We start from the raw sequence: 15,518 nt of genomic DNA, 5'->3' as shown, positions 1-15,518 counted from the left end.
ATTACTTGGTATATAGTTTATGCTTAAAACTTCTTTCTTAAAAAAATTAAAACGGGGCACCTGGGTGGCTCAGTTGGTTAAGTGTCTGCCTTCGGTTTGGGTCATGATCCCAGAGTCCTGGAATGGAGCCCTGCATTGGGCCCCCTGCTCAGCAGGAAGCCTGCTTCTCCCTCTCCCTCTGACTGCCATTCCCCCTGCTTGTGCTTTCTATCTGTGTGTGTCAAATAAATAAATAAAGTCTTAAAAAAATTAAAGCATTCTTCTAAGATGTGGTATACATACACTATGGAATATTACTCAGCCATAAAAAAGAATGAAGTCTTGCCTTTTGCAATGACATGGATGGAGCTAGAGAGTATAATGCTAAGTGAAATAAGTCAGTCACAGAAAGAGAAATCCCATATGATTTCACTCATATGAATTTAAGAAAACAAACGAACAAGGTGGTAAAAAAAGGGAGAGGCAAACCAAGAAACAGACTCTTAACTATAGAAAACAGACTGATAGTTACCAGAGGGGAGGTGGGTGGGGGGATGGGGGAAATAGGTGAAGGGAATGAAGGAGGGCACTTGCTGGGATGAGCACCAGGTGTTCTATGCACGTGTTGAATCACTGTATTGTCCACCTGAAGCTAATATTAGACTGTATGTTAACTAACTGGAATTTAAATAAAAACTTTAAAAAATGAATGTAATTCATTGCTATTATAACCATTTTCTGTAAGAGTCACATTTGTTTTAAGACTAAATTATGAATCTGTGTCCTTTATAAACCATTCAGCCTTCTGAGAAGAGAGAATAAAATATAAGGCATATAAATTGAGTCTACTTGATCTGACAGACTGATATATTAATAATGATCAATTTAATTTTATATGCATATAGTTTTATATAGCTTTTATAGTACTACTGAGAAGGTGCATAAAATGTCCTCAACAGAATCATTTTATTTTATTTTTTTAAGATTTTATTTATTTATTTGACAGAGAGAGAGAGCACAAGCAGGGGAAGTGGCAGGCAGAGGGAGAGGGAGAAGCAGACTCCCCGAGAGCAGGGGGAGCCCGATGTGGGACTCAATCCCAGGACCCTGGGATCATGACCTGAGCCGAAGGCAGTCGCTTAACCAACTGAGCCACCCAGGCGCCCAACAGTATCATTTTAAATGTGCAGAATACCCTAGACCTGGGTTTTCAGCCTTGACATTTGAGCCAGGTAATTCTTTATTGCGGGAGGATGTTCTGTGTCTATAAGGTGTTTAGCAACATCCCTAAACTTTGTGCATTAGATGCCTATATGACTCCAACCCCCGCTGTGACAGTCTAGACATTGTCAGATGTCCCTTGGGGGGAAAAAATCACCTCCCGGTTGAGAATCAAAGAATTGAGTAGATGAGATTTGCTCTTAGTTAATGGAATCTATAGCAGAATAACAGACTCAAAAAACATGGGAATGTAATTTCTTTCACAAAATATAATAAATGTGAATTCCTTAAGGAGAAGGTACATATGTAAAATGTATATAAAAGAATGCAGTGTTTTTAACATCAGCTTTTAACATCGCAAACCTTGTGAATATGTTTGTAAGAAGATAGGTGGGCTTCAGGAGAATGGGTAAGGATAAAACACATTTCCATGGAAGGATGAGTGCTAACACTGGTTTTCAGAGAATCATATTAAGATCGGCTCAATTTCTTATCTTCACAATAAGAGGCAACATACTGATTAAGAGCTGAGATTTGTAACACTCTGTTGATTAGAAGCTGTCTCTAGCTATTTATTAGGCACTCTGTGCCTCAATGCTCTCATCTATAACAGATAATAAAAGTATCTCTCATGTAGCTCTCAGCAGGTGTAAATGAATGAATATGTTTGAGGCACTTAAAAAATATCAGGCAATAACATTTGCCATCTCTGTGCTGTTATGTAACAGTCCCATTAGGAGACTATGAAGAGAGATTCATGTGGGTTGGTGGATGAGAGTACAGGTTTCTGGTTGGCAAGAATTCAAACAAAATATGGAAAGCATTGGAGGAACCCGCATAGCAGAAGGGATGGGCAGAATCATTTGAGGCAAGCTTCAATGTGTGCAAATGAAAGGCTTTGGTCTAGGAGAAAACCCCTACAAACGATTCTTAAGATAATCCACGTGATAATCTAACTGACTAATTCAGGAAAGTCATCATCTGAGATAGGGAAAAAATAGTCTGACTTTTATGTGGTACAGTATAGTAAGAACAATATAGTAGGTAAGGGAGAGAATTGTTTATTTTAACCTGGTTTTCCATATCCAGTGGACAATTTTATGTTGTTTCCTGTTGAAACAATGCCTTCAGATAGACCCAAACAACCTTCACAGGTGCCATTTTTGCTGGCCTGAGGGCTTCCTCTTATTCTAACCCTGGCTACCATAGGGTACAGAGAAAGTGCTTGAAGTCCTTGTTACTCACCAGTGTGTTCCCCTTCCGCTACTTATGACAGTCTCTCCCACTACTTCTGATACTAAAATTATTTGAAACTCATTGACTTATTTTCTTCTCTTTGGCTAAACTGTGCTAAAGTAGAGTATCCTAGTAGAGTTTTGGAATCAGAAATAAATCCACGTGAGCTGGTGAGCATGTATTTCCTCTCAAATTAGTGATAATTAGTTAATTTTCCAACTGGACATGAGGTTTAATAAGATTTCTGTTTGGGGTCATTTTTTTTTTTTTTCCTGAATTTGGAGGAATTATTTTCCCAGCTGGTTGTTGTACCAATTACAAAACACACATGTTACCAAGGAAAGACACCCCCACCCCGAGAATTGCCAAAATGTCTGAGTCAAGTACTGTCAGTAGAGGATTCGACTCAAAATATGAATCCTCAAGAGGGCATTAACACATCAAGAGATCATTTTTTGAGTCTTTCTACCAGATCCCCTAGAGTTGGCCCTCTGTCTCTGAGCATTGTCATTGACAAGGACCTCACTGAGCCCTCAGGTGTTCTGTTCCTGTTTTAGGATGAGTCAATGCTACCAATGAGGAAGTCCTTCCTTAAACTCAGATAAAAATGTCTCCCCTTAGCTTTCACAAGGCTTTCCTGTCCTCATGCTCTGCCTCTGAAAAACAAGTCTTGTACCACTTCCAACAGCAAGTTCTTCAGACAATGTCAGATAAGAATCTTCTAGTTGCTTCTTTCTAACTCAGTCTTCACTTCTTCCAGTGAAAAATCTCCAAAGCCTCCAACTATTCCTGATCTGCACAGTGTGTATTTAATTTGTCACTTTTGAAAGCATAAAGGATAGGGACAAATGCTAAAACGACGAGTCACTAAGACAACAGGTGTCAATCGGGACTGCTGATGTATTTGGTCAACTTATTTATAAGCAACGATGTGCTGGCAAATTTTAATAGGGCTCTCTGAGGAAAACAAAGGACTGCCCGGCAGACTTTACCAATTTCTGTAGTGTAAATGCTCTAACTATGGCTGATTTCAAGTGACCAATGTGATGTCTCAGAAGGTGAGGTTGGTAAGAGGTTGCTGGCCCTCCTGGGCTGGTAGGAGCTGCTCACGCAGAGCACTGTATCATAAGGCAGGCTTTCGTATCTGCTCAATGTCCTGGTTGTTCTCCTCTGAAGGTCTCTTTTAACATGTGATATATTTTTAATTCATAATTACTGAGGTGTTGTTTGACCAGCCCAGAATCAGTCCAGATTCCACTCGAAACTCAACTTCAAAGGTCCAATTCCATCAAAATTCAACATCAAAGTGTCTATGAATGGGGACGTATACCATGTCCCAGAGAAACCCTCTAGCTTCTAATATTTGGGTCAGAAAAGAAAAATTGGTATCTCCACTGGAAATAAAATAAAGTCCTGGAAATAAAATCAACTGCAAAATTGATATATTAAGGTACATTCTCATTAAATTATACACACCACTAAGCAATTATTATATACTACTAAGCTTAATTATATGTACCACTAAGATGTGTGTGTGTGGTTTTTTTAATGGAATGGAAAAGAAACTGGATTAAAAACTGCTGGCTTGTTAAGAGGGATACTGCAAAACATGATTTAAAGTTTTAAATGTTTCCATATAATTCAGTAAGCACGTATCGAGTCCTTTTCGTGCATTAAGGAAACTATAAATATTCAACTTAAAATTCCACAATGAGGGGCGCCTGGGTGGCTCAGTCGGTTAAGCGTCTGACTCTCAGGTCATGCTCTCAGGGCCGTGGGATCGAGCCCGGCACTGGGCTCTGTGCTGGGCCTGGAGCCTCCTTAACATTCTCTCTCTCCTTTTGCCACTCCCCCACCTCTAAAAAACAACAACAACAACAACAACAAAACAAAAAAACACCTCCACAATGAATAAATTTGTTTTCTTGTTTAGCCTTTTTCACTCTTGGATAGGCTCCTACTTTCTTAAAAGCCATGGATATGTTTGTTTTTGTTCTAGTGAATCCACTCTGCAGTAGTTACTCGTGAGTCACATTTCCCCAAGGGTGTAATTTACACCCTTACTCTATTCATACTGAATGCAACTGGTTGAGACAAACTATGTTAGCACTGAATACGCATTAGCAGGAAAAATAAAAATGCTTATTTGGCTTAATCATGGGATCAAGGATGGCGAGAAGAATGAGAAAGATGGAGCTGGGGTGGTGAGCAGTACCAGCTAAGTCAGGTTAAAAAATGTTGCTTATTCTAAGGAAGAATTAAAGCGTTTTGATCAAGGGAGTAAGCCAATCTGATTAGCATTTCAGAGACGATATTCTGGCAGTGGTGGTGGGAATGGATTGGCCAGACATCTGATAGGGAAGGCAATAAGAAAGATATTGCATAACCCAGGGGAATAAAGCAAAGGGAACAGATTGGAGAGATCCTTGGGAGTCTGAATCTACAACAATCAGAAATCCATCGGGGAGGGAGGGAAGGAAAGGAGGAGCTGCATAGTGGAGGGATAGGGAACAGTCAGGGATGAGTCCAAGGAAAGAATGCATGCATCTGGGATCAAGCCTATAGGCTGGGTGGCAACAGGTTTGTGATTTCATTCCCTGGTTAAATAAAGGAATAGTGGGGCAAGGAGACAGAATTAGAGATTTAAAGAGAATCGAAAACATTTGAAATAGCCATTGTAGGGAAGTTAAAAATATGTGATGTGGGGCTGCACCAAGGGCCCCTTACTTAGCGACATCTCATCAAGAACCTACTGCATACATGTATTGTGAAAAAGCCTTCCTGATTCTCCCCATAGGTCATCCCACTTCCCTCTAATGACCTGTTCCTCTAATTTCTAATGAAACCCACCATACATAACAAACGCTTCATGACTGAAGAATTTTAACAGGGTAACTCATTCCATTCTTTGTTTCCAGATTGACTACTAAATGGCTTCTGTGACAAAAACAGTAAAATCCCCACAAGTATTGGCTCTGAAAACATTTGCTGGAGACCTCCCACACCTCCACCGCAAACAAACCCCGGGACATCAGCGAGGAGACAGGAGCACAGAGGCAATGCAATCCACGCTATCCTTGTGAGGAACTCTGAAATTTAGTCAAGGACCAAACCCCAGTGAGGTCATGTCTCGTTTGGGATTAAATGGCTAACTCTGATTCTGTGATCATGTTAAGAAAAATGCACATAAAATGCCCAATAATTTTTCCTTTGTTTGATTCAGAAGTTAAACATGCCCATGTCATGTCTGCAAAATGAATATTTCACCATGTCAGAAGCTTTCTTTGATTGTAATAGTCTGTAGAAGAGAAGAGAGGACACGCTACCTTCTTCTACAAGCTGTGCCGCGTGCCTCCTGGCACCTCCGGAGTTAACAGATTTTAAACGTGGTTTTGTCTACACTCTAAGAAGCAAAGTTCATATCCAAAAATCTTAACCAACCTACTAGCTGTAACCTGCTCAACCAGTAGAGGCCATTGAGAAGGCAAAAGTGAAAACATCCCTGATTGCCTCATGCCAAGTCAGTCCAGCTCCAAGAGGTTTGGTTTTTAATACAGCGGAAGGTGTACATCAGCGGAATTATGAAGACAAATGCCTTCATTCTCCATATGAAGTAATGTACATATTGTCTTGTAACAGTGCTTATCTGATACCTAAGACAATCGGAAAATTGAGCAAGTTGCCAGCAATTTCCAAATCTTTGCTTGAAATATTCTGTGTTGGGGCCCCTGGGTGGCTCAGTCAATTAAGCATCCAAATCTTGATTTCAGCTTAGGTCATGATCTCAGGGTCCTGGGATCGAGCCCCGCATCAGGCTCCCTGCTCTGGGGGGAGTCTGCTTGTCTCCCTCTCCCTCTGCCCCTCCCCCACCTCTCACTCACACTCTTTCTCTCAAATAAATCAATAAATCTTAAAAAAAAAATGTTATATGTTGTCACATAAGATATAAAGAAGATTGTTCATTGGAAATATGAACATCTATTTTGATACAATAATAATGGCTATCACTTATTAAATACATATTACATATTGGGATTTTGGTAACTGTTTTACGGAAATTCTGTTTTAATTCTTAAGCAACCCATATGGTAGGTGCTAAAATCATTAGCAATGCTTAAATAAGCCAACTGAGACTTAAGTATGTTAAAAGACTCTCCTCAAAGTCACATGAGGAATGAAATTTATTGGCAGGATTAGAAATGAAATCCTGTAATATCAAAAGCCACATGCTTTTCAGCTAATCAAGGCAAAATCGACCTTCTTAAAGACAGAGAGCCAATTTGAACCACAGGAAGTGTCCATTACACCAGACTAGTTCCACAGAGAAAACAAGCACACGAGCCAGACTGCATGCAAGAGACTCCCAAGCAGAGAGACTTTTGCTGTAATGACTTAGAAGTAAGACTGAGAAATACAAATGCCAAATCATCACAGATCTGAGCTAGGTTGAAGGAATCTTGACCCAAATGTGAACCAATTCTAATAATTTTTCTGGCTTTTGGATTATTGGCACTACCGTTAATATCCAGTGGTCCTAAATGATTTTCTGAATTGGGGATAGCTCATCTTGCCATTTAGAGGTTTCTATATAGAGATTATAATAAATATTATAGAAATAAACAAAGACTACCCAAATTAGAATCAAGCAGGGGGTACGATTCACAGTCTGCTATAGCAAGGGAGTCAGCCATGATTGATTACTTGTGTTTGGCAGAGACTCAAAGAAAGGCAAAAGGTCAGGGAAGCTTTATAGTGAAAACGGGAAAGCTAAAGATATGATCAGAGGCTACTGACGTGGGAAGCTAGAATCAGGTTAACTAGAAGCAGGACATTCTCTGTGATTGGTTTGGGAAGGATGTTTTGTTTTCTCTGGTTTGGTTCTAAGTTAGAAGCAGGGGGAAAGAGTGGGATGTTGGAAGTCAGTGACGAAGTCTAGACCATTTGGGGCTCACTGCTCCAAAAATTGTCTTTTGTCACTTGGCTATTTGTTATAAAGGCTATGGGTCAAGGTTTTACTGTCATCATGGTCTTGGCCATTAACCATTTGTATATCCAGCCTCCCAAAACAAGCACCACAATATGGTGGTAAATGAAATGTGGGACAACTACTTTAATAAAAATACCCTTCTTGAAACTATAGCCTCCATATCAATACTTGTAAATTGGATCATTTTTGATTAAAACTCCCAAAATAAAGTATTCATACTCCTCCATTATAGGACTCAAAAAAATGCATTTAATCACTCTTTTTTTTTTTTTTTTTTTTTTAGGACAGCTCGGCTTTCTTAGAAATCTAATTATCTATTAGCTAAATATTAAAGCTGGACTGATTTAATTATAATAGAATCTCCCCAATCTCAATGAAAAATATTGCAACAAATACCCAATAATAATGGTTTTTCTGTGGAGAAATTGCATGACCTTGCAGTATAGGATCTTGAGAACAATAGCTCCTGTCATCTCTCAGGACTGGTAAACTCTAGCATGTTGGATGCATAACATATGTTCTCAGACACATGGCATTTTACCCACTTTGTGTTTACTTTAAAGTGTGACTCTATTTTAACAGTCCAAAATTATTTTAAACCTTGGTGGTCGGGGTGGGGGGGGTGTATAATAAATTTCAGCCTTGTTAAATCTACCAAACCAAATTTGTTTTGGCCACAAAAAGGAAGGTAGATGTATTTTACCATTTTCCCCACCTTTTCTTCTGGCTCTATTTCTGTGGCTTCTTACATCATTGGCTAATAAAGTGCACTGGATGGATGTGGTGATTTGAATATTTTGCCAGCCCATTCTTTCAATCTAGATGGTGTCTGTGTATACAGTACACACTTCTTCTAATTGTCGGCACCTCTCTCAAAGTCACAAATGCCAACACTCACCAATCAACAGGCTTTTCAGCTTGCTGATGCTTTCTATCACAGAATGATTTATTTGATATTATCACCCCCCCACCCTCCACTGTTTGAAAATATTGCAAATTGCTACCCTGAAAATAAGGACCAAAAGACAGGCTTAGCCAAAAGAGCTGAGCTATTCCATGCAGACTCTACTTGAAGGTTACTTTTATTTTCACTTTGATTTTCCAAAGCCTTAAGTAAATGCAAATGTTACTATTGTTGTTTCTCTTTAGGCTAGGAAATCTGGAAAATATAGAGGAAGCTTCAGAACACACGGCCGTCTGGGGTGCAAGAGAAGCGATGGAAGAAAATCTGAGTCATGAGTTCTTGCGTCAACACCCTAATCGCTATTTTCTCCATGTTTACTGGCTATTTCTGAGAATACTTCATGTCTTTCACCTTTCCTCAATCCACAGTTGACTGTTCCTTTTATTTCCCCTTTTTATTTGGCTTTTCCTTTCCTATCTGTGAAATACCTTCTTCCATTTTGTTCATTATCAGCATTACGACTGCCTGCTTACTGACGACAAAAAAAAAAAAAATCAAATTCTGATAGTTGTCACAAATTACAAAAGAACAGTCGGGCTGTGCCTCTTCAAAAGGTGAAAGATTCAAAACAATAAGTAGAAAAATAAATGCTTCCATCTAATATTATCTAACCATTTTATAATGGCCGACATAAACAAAAGGCACAATAACAGAAAGAATGGCAAGAAAAGGAAAGGAAGGTTATCCTTCATTTCGGTGTGTTTTCAGTGTGTTTCTGAGGAAGGTGTGGAGTCTCTCGTTTTTCTGCCATCATCGTCTGTTATGGGTTGGACTGTGTCCTCCCAAAAAGACATTTTGGAATCATCACCTCTGGCACCTGTGACTGTGACCTTATTTGGAAATAGGGTGTTCGCAGATGTAATCAAGTTAAAAGGAGGTCATTAGTGTAGGCCCTTGTCCGATATGACTGGTGTCCTTCTAAGAAGAAGGAACATCCACCCAGAGAGAAGAATAACGTGAAGACAGAGGTGGAGGTTGGAGTGGTTTTGCCACAAGCAAGGAGCCTCAGGCTACCAGAAGATGAAGAGGCAAAGAAGGATCCTCCCCTAGAGGCTGTGGCGGGAGGGTAACCTTGATTTCAGACTTTAGGCTTCCCAAACTGTGAGAGTATAAATTTTTGTTTTAAACCACCCAGTTACAGCAGCCTGAGGAAACTAATACAACACCCATACTTGCATTTGAAAGGTTATTTTACACCTTCTAGAATTTTCTCCCATCTGTTCCTTTGTCTCTGAGGGATCTTCTAGTACCTTTGCATCAATGGACTAGTAAGTAGTTCAATTATTTCCAACTATAAAACCAGCTGCCCCACAGAAGTCAGGTTCTGAGTTTGTTTAGATACTGAGCTTACTCTCTGGTTGTGACATACCACATTCCCAAGAGGAGATGGAAATCTTAAAAAGTTGCTCTTCAACTTTACCTGATATCTACAGATCGCTGGCTATCTATTTCCTGGAGGGGATGGGGATGGTGAGGCTGCTTAAATAGTTTATTCCATAATTTTGAATACACAGGCTAAAGGAGCAAGCACATTTTTGGAAGACATTAAGTAATTTTGATTCTATATGAAAACTGAGACTCATAAAACAATAAAAACTAAATCCAAAATATGAGTAGCCTGCTCTGCTTCACCTAAGTGTGCTTTTAAATAGACACTTTAGCATTCTGTTATTTATGATGCAGACCAAATTTTAGATTTTTTGGTATTGTAGAACACTTGTTTTCCTGGCCTCTGAATTAGGTTCTGCTTAAACAGTACAAGTGACCATCCTTCCCACCTGCCTCAGATTAAACTTTCACCCAGGCCACCAGAGTATTTGACATGTTAACGTTATTCATTATACAGATCTGTGCACCCAAAAGTCTCAAATTAAATGTAAGTGTTACATGAGAGAGTAAAATAAGAGAGAAGTGTCTCTTCATGGAATAGTTTAGGATGATTTGAGAGTATAGGTTAAAATCAAGCAAAGAGGTCCCTATGTGTCTTGTAAAGAAAGCCCTATGTGGGCAATAGCAAGAAAGTGAAAACCTACCTGGAGTAATAACAAAGAACTAGGCCAGAAACCGAAAGAACAGATAACATTAAAACATCAGAAAGAGGTGTGTGTGTGTGTGTGTGTGTGTGTGTGTGTGTGTGTGCGTGCGTGTGCACACACATGTGTGTTGGGGAGACAGGGTGAGGTACTACAGGGAAGGAGGGCCCCCCAAAAATAACTAACTTAAATAACTTGTTTACAGTGTATCCTATCAAGGAGCAAATACTATTCTATAACATTTCTAAGCCTAACATTTTTATTCTTTGCCTCAAATAAATGATTGCTATTTGTTAGGTCTTCCCCTGCTTCCTATATTCAAGGCAGGTAACAGGTTGTTTGCAAATTTGTGATTTCTAAGACATAATGCCAGTCCACAAGAAGTTTGTAAGCTATTTAGAAGACAAGATAAAAGAAATAGAAAATGACTACTTGAATTGTATTCTTATTTCAGTTTTGCTTTGGTTAATAGTCAGATGAATGGGAAAGGGTCATGGATGAAGGTCAAGTGAGTAGAAGAGGAAACAGTCAAAGGAGGGCAGGCTCCTTGTTGGTTTAATTCGAATTCATTCTGTAAGGTGTCATGCAAAAGGTGGATTTGGCTAAAACTTTGAGAGACATGCTGGAATAAATAAGAGTCAAAAGGAGAAGACTTAACATTCTCCAGATAGGAGCAAAGAACACAGCATTTTTGTAAAGTGAGAAACCTGGATTCATAAAAGAGAAGTGGTAGCTGAGAACACCAAAACATTACGTCGTCGGGCCCCAAGTGGCAAAGCTTTTACCTGCTTGACTAAGGACTTTGAATCCCTTTTTTTTTTCTTTTTTTAGTAGCCACATATCTCTTAAAGAACATTTCTGGAGTCCCTGGATCGAGTCCCGCATCGGGCTCCCTGCTCGGCAGGGAGTCTGCTTCTCCCTCTGACCCTCCCCCCTCTCATGTGCTCTCTCTCATTCTCTCTCTCTCAAATAAATGGATAGAATCTTTAAAAAAAAAAAAAAAAACAACATTTCTGGGGGCACCTGGGTGGCTCAGTTGGTTAAGTGTCCGACTCTTGATTTCAGCACAGGTCATGATTTCAGGGTCGTGGGGTAGAGCCCCGTGTCAGGCTCTGCACTCAGTGGGGAGTCTGCTTGAGATTCTCTCTCCCTCTCCCTCTGCCCCCCCCACCTGCTCATGCACGCTCTATCTAAAAAGAAATATATATATATATAATATGTATATAAAATAATATATATATATATATATATTTCTGAACAAGGTTTTTGTTACATTTCTGGCAATCAAGGCAATTAGTAATGAATGACCCTCCCATTTCTCAGGTATTGTGTTTGACCAATTTTGCAAAATTATACAATACACATTCTTGGTCACCTAAGTAGATGAGTCACAGCTTATTGGAGAGAGATTATAGAATTTGATAATTCAAAATGACAGCTACGGACTTTTAAGTGTCTTTAGCATTATGAATATGCCAAAGTCTCCCAATGAATTCAATTCAATCTGTAAGTAGGACTACGTACCTAAATCAGGTCCACAATTCAGCCCAGAAAAGGAAAGGACCTGGGAAAATGACGTCCAAGTGTTTTCATTAACCTCAATTGCCCATATAATGTGTGCATTTTCATCCAGCTAAAGTGTAACAAAGATGATCTGTTCTCTACCAGCAAAAGGTTGGTGAGAAGGCACACAGTGTTTTCAGGTAGACTTTCCCCCTTATCTTAGAGCTCTCAAGTCTCAGAATTTTCTTTAAAGGGAAACACAAAAAACCCAGAACAATGACACCATTCAACTATAAAATCACAGTGATCAACCTTTCCATGGCTCACCCTTCAGACAGGAGCAGAAACAGCAGGTTCTGCCTGGCTTGTGTGGCCGTTTTACCAGCACAAATACTTTGGCAGGGAGAGAAGTAAGTGATTAAATCCAAGGCAGAGCCTAAAAATATAAATGCTGAGCAAATGACTGAGTAGCTTTTTTTTTTTTTTTTTTGCAGGGCAAGGTGATAGCTGAAGCTGAACGGAAGTGGCCACCACCGGTTCCCCCTTCGAGATGTCCTTGCCACAAACACTGGACCCAGCGATGGGAGCAGTTACTGTGAGGACATGAAATGCTGGCGGAGCATCTCAGGGCGATGTAACTAGAGATTCTGAGCAGAGTTAGTCAGAGCCCTGTGTTCTCTGTAAATACTGGAGTAACTAGCTTTTAATCTTTTTATCGACACGCAGCGTTGGTAAACAGAGATAGGGAAACCTTCTGAAATAATGTTACCTGCACTTGTAAGTCTAGTTTATAGCTAAATATTTCCCCTTCTTCCCAGGAAGGTAAGCTTCTTTATTAGCGTGCCCTCTGATTATAGGCTACCACAGTGACAGAAACCCTGTAGTTTCATGCTTTAGGAACAGAAGGGCTTTTTAGGTTTTTGGGGGTTTTTTTGTTTGTTTGTTTTTCTCACTGCCTGCCCCCCCACCAAGTTAGGAATTCCCACCTTTAGGAACTATGGAGAAAAATAAGCGACAAAAAAACATGGCTTTGGGTGGTTGTTTCTCTTCAAACTTCAGGAACTTAAACACAAAGCAAGTAACTGCTGCCCCCTTCCTGGTAGTTAAGACCTATGTACAAATTATGTGAGGCTCTTAATTCCATCTAAAACCAAGAACTTGGGTGGCCAGTTGATGTGGCTTGAATACCACAATTTCAAGAACACCTCCTAACTGGCTCCCCCATAAGCCCCAACCGTACAACATAGCACCTGCCCACGGGAGGTTTTTAACAAGTGTCCTCTGCTTTTGTAAGTCCGGGAAGAGGACAAACAGGGGAATCCAAGAGAAATTGATTTAATTTGCCTGTCCATATCTACATACTCCATATGGCTACTTAAGGACAACTTTCATATATTTGGGTGAACACAGGCTGAAAAACTTTTTCATTGAGTTTCAAAATTGAATTTATGGATTTTTTTTTGAACTGAGGGCTTTTAAATTATTGAGCCATATATATATATGTGTGTGTGTGTGTGTGTGTATACATATATATGTATATATATATATACACATATATATATATATATATTTTTTTTTTACAGAGCAAGGGAACATGAGCTGAATTGTGGGAGGGGCAGAGGGAGAGAGAGAATCTCAAGTAGACTCCCCACCGAGTGTTGAGCTCGGGGCACGTCTCACAACCCTGAGATCATGACCTGAGCCGAAATCAAGAATCGGATGCTGAATCGACTAAGCCACCCAGGTGCCTCCCGACATATAAATTTTAAGTAATTGAAGCCATGGGATGACATCTGGCCTTTGGACAAAGCTATCGTGACGCAATTGCCAGAATCACATAAACAAACAACAAATAAAATGGTAGTGACAAAGACAAGCCCTGCCTCTCCCTGATTTTTAACCAAAATCACTTGGCTTCCTTGGATTTATTTTCAAAGGCAGCTACTAACTACTTCAGACAAAGCCACAGTATACCATCCAGTTTACCCACAAGTTAGAAATAGTTGTCTCTTCTAGGTTTAGAGAAAATGCTGCATTCAAGAAGGGTGATCACTTCACTTCTGTTCTCACATTTATTGAGTGAGTCGGAATTAACTCTTGCAATAAAATTCAGTTCCCTGGGAATGTCAACATTTCTCAAGTGTCTGTGTACCACGTGCCGTGTGACATTTGTAAGAGCTAGCATTGACCCAACTGGAAGACAAAACAGAACTTCTGCAGTGGTGACATGCTTTGGTCTAGACCACTGGTTTTCAAACCTTCGTATCGATCAGAATCACTTGGAGGGATCGTGAAGAAGACAGATGCTGGACTCTAGCCCCAGAGCTGCTTATTCAGTAGGTCTGAGGTGGAGCCTGAGAATTTGCATTTTGCACAAGTTCCCAGGCAATTCTGATGCTGCTAGTCCTGGACCACACTTTGAGAACGACTACAAGTCACACGTGGCAGTTTAGATTAAAACCCAGGTCTGTCTGATATTGAAATGCAAGCTGACACCACACTGAGAAGATACCTGTTATCCTCCTAAGATTTCTCCAGTGCAGAGATGGAAGAGGCAAGAAAGCAGGAGTACATGAAAGAGAAATGATCTGGAGGCAAACCCCAGAGGCTGAGTTCCCCTGCTGGCCCTGTACCAGCCCATCCCTTAATTTGCCTGATCCTTACTATTTCCATCACTATACGAAGAATTCTCTAGTATTTTCATTACTCTTGCAAAGGTGTTCTGAAGACAAAATGTGATCATTGCTGTCAAAGCATTTTCTAAGCTTTGAAGTGGGACCACAAGTGTTGTTTTGTTATATTCATTAGGAATCAAAAAGGAAAAAAAAAAAAAAAAGAAGAAAGGTGAACCAAACAAGAAAAACAAAAACATGCCAGTGAATGATCTGGTCTTTAGTTTAAAAGCTGAGACTACGTAAAAGGAAATGCCAAACACAACAAAGAAATTTATTAGAACCTTCAGGAGTTCAGTGATCTTTAGGATGAATACACTAACAGTTTTAAGGGTAGGGCAACTGCCAAATTTTTTCTAATATTTTTTTTAACTTAAAAAGTAAACATATTTCTTTAAGAGATGGTCTTATGATGAATACTGAAAAATTATTAATACATCATGCAATTATTTAATTATTTGATTATTATGCTTATATATGTTACTTGATTCTTATTATCTGATGTAATTATTTTGAATAGTAAAAGTTTATGTTAGCAGCTTTCTTAGGAAGTACAGTTTTCTTTCTTTCATAGAATACTGAAAATATTTTATTAAAAAAATGCAATTTTATTATGTTGATGGTTGGCTTTTGTCTGGTGCTCTTTCTTCTTCTTTTTTTTAATATTTTGTTTATTTATTTTGACAGAGAGAGAGAGAGACAGCAAGAGAGGGAACACAAGTGGGGGGGTGGGAAAGGGAGAAGCAGGCTTCCCGCAGAGCAGGGAGCCAGATGTGAGGCTCTATCCCAGGACTCTGGGATCATGACCTGAGCCGAAGGCAGACGCTTAACGACTGAGCCACCCAGGCACCCCTCTGGTGCTCTTTCTTGAAAATATACGTTTGACTTCATTTGTATTACATGGCCAAACCAATGAAACACAG

At 39.6% G+C, this 15,518-nt stretch overlaps 1 long non-coding RNA gene across 1 annotated transcript in view; it reads left to right on the top strand.

Moving 5' to 3' along the window:
• Positions 1-15,177, top strand: part of LOC118530372 (uncharacterized) — a 69,556-nt gene extending 54,379 nt beyond the window's left edge. The window contains exons 2-5 of the long non-coding RNA XR_013445176.1: positions 5,355-6,049; positions 8,573-9,655; positions 12,418-12,579; positions 13,507-15,177. This is a non-coding gene — a long non-coding RNA (uncharacterized LOC118530372). The remainder of the gene's footprint in view (positions 1-5,354; positions 6,050-8,572; positions 9,656-12,417; positions 12,580-13,506) is intronic.
• Positions 15,178-15,518: the final 341 nt, after the last annotated feature.

This window comes from Halichoerus grypus, chromosome 2 (assembly GCF_964656455.1).
Source record: "Halichoerus grypus chromosome 2, mHalGry1.hap1.1, whole genome shotgun sequence".
NCBI classification, from domain to species: Eukaryota; Metazoa; Chordata; class Mammalia; order Carnivora; family Phocidae; genus Halichoerus; species Halichoerus grypus.
This window is presented reverse-complemented; position numbering and strand designations above follow the sequence as displayed.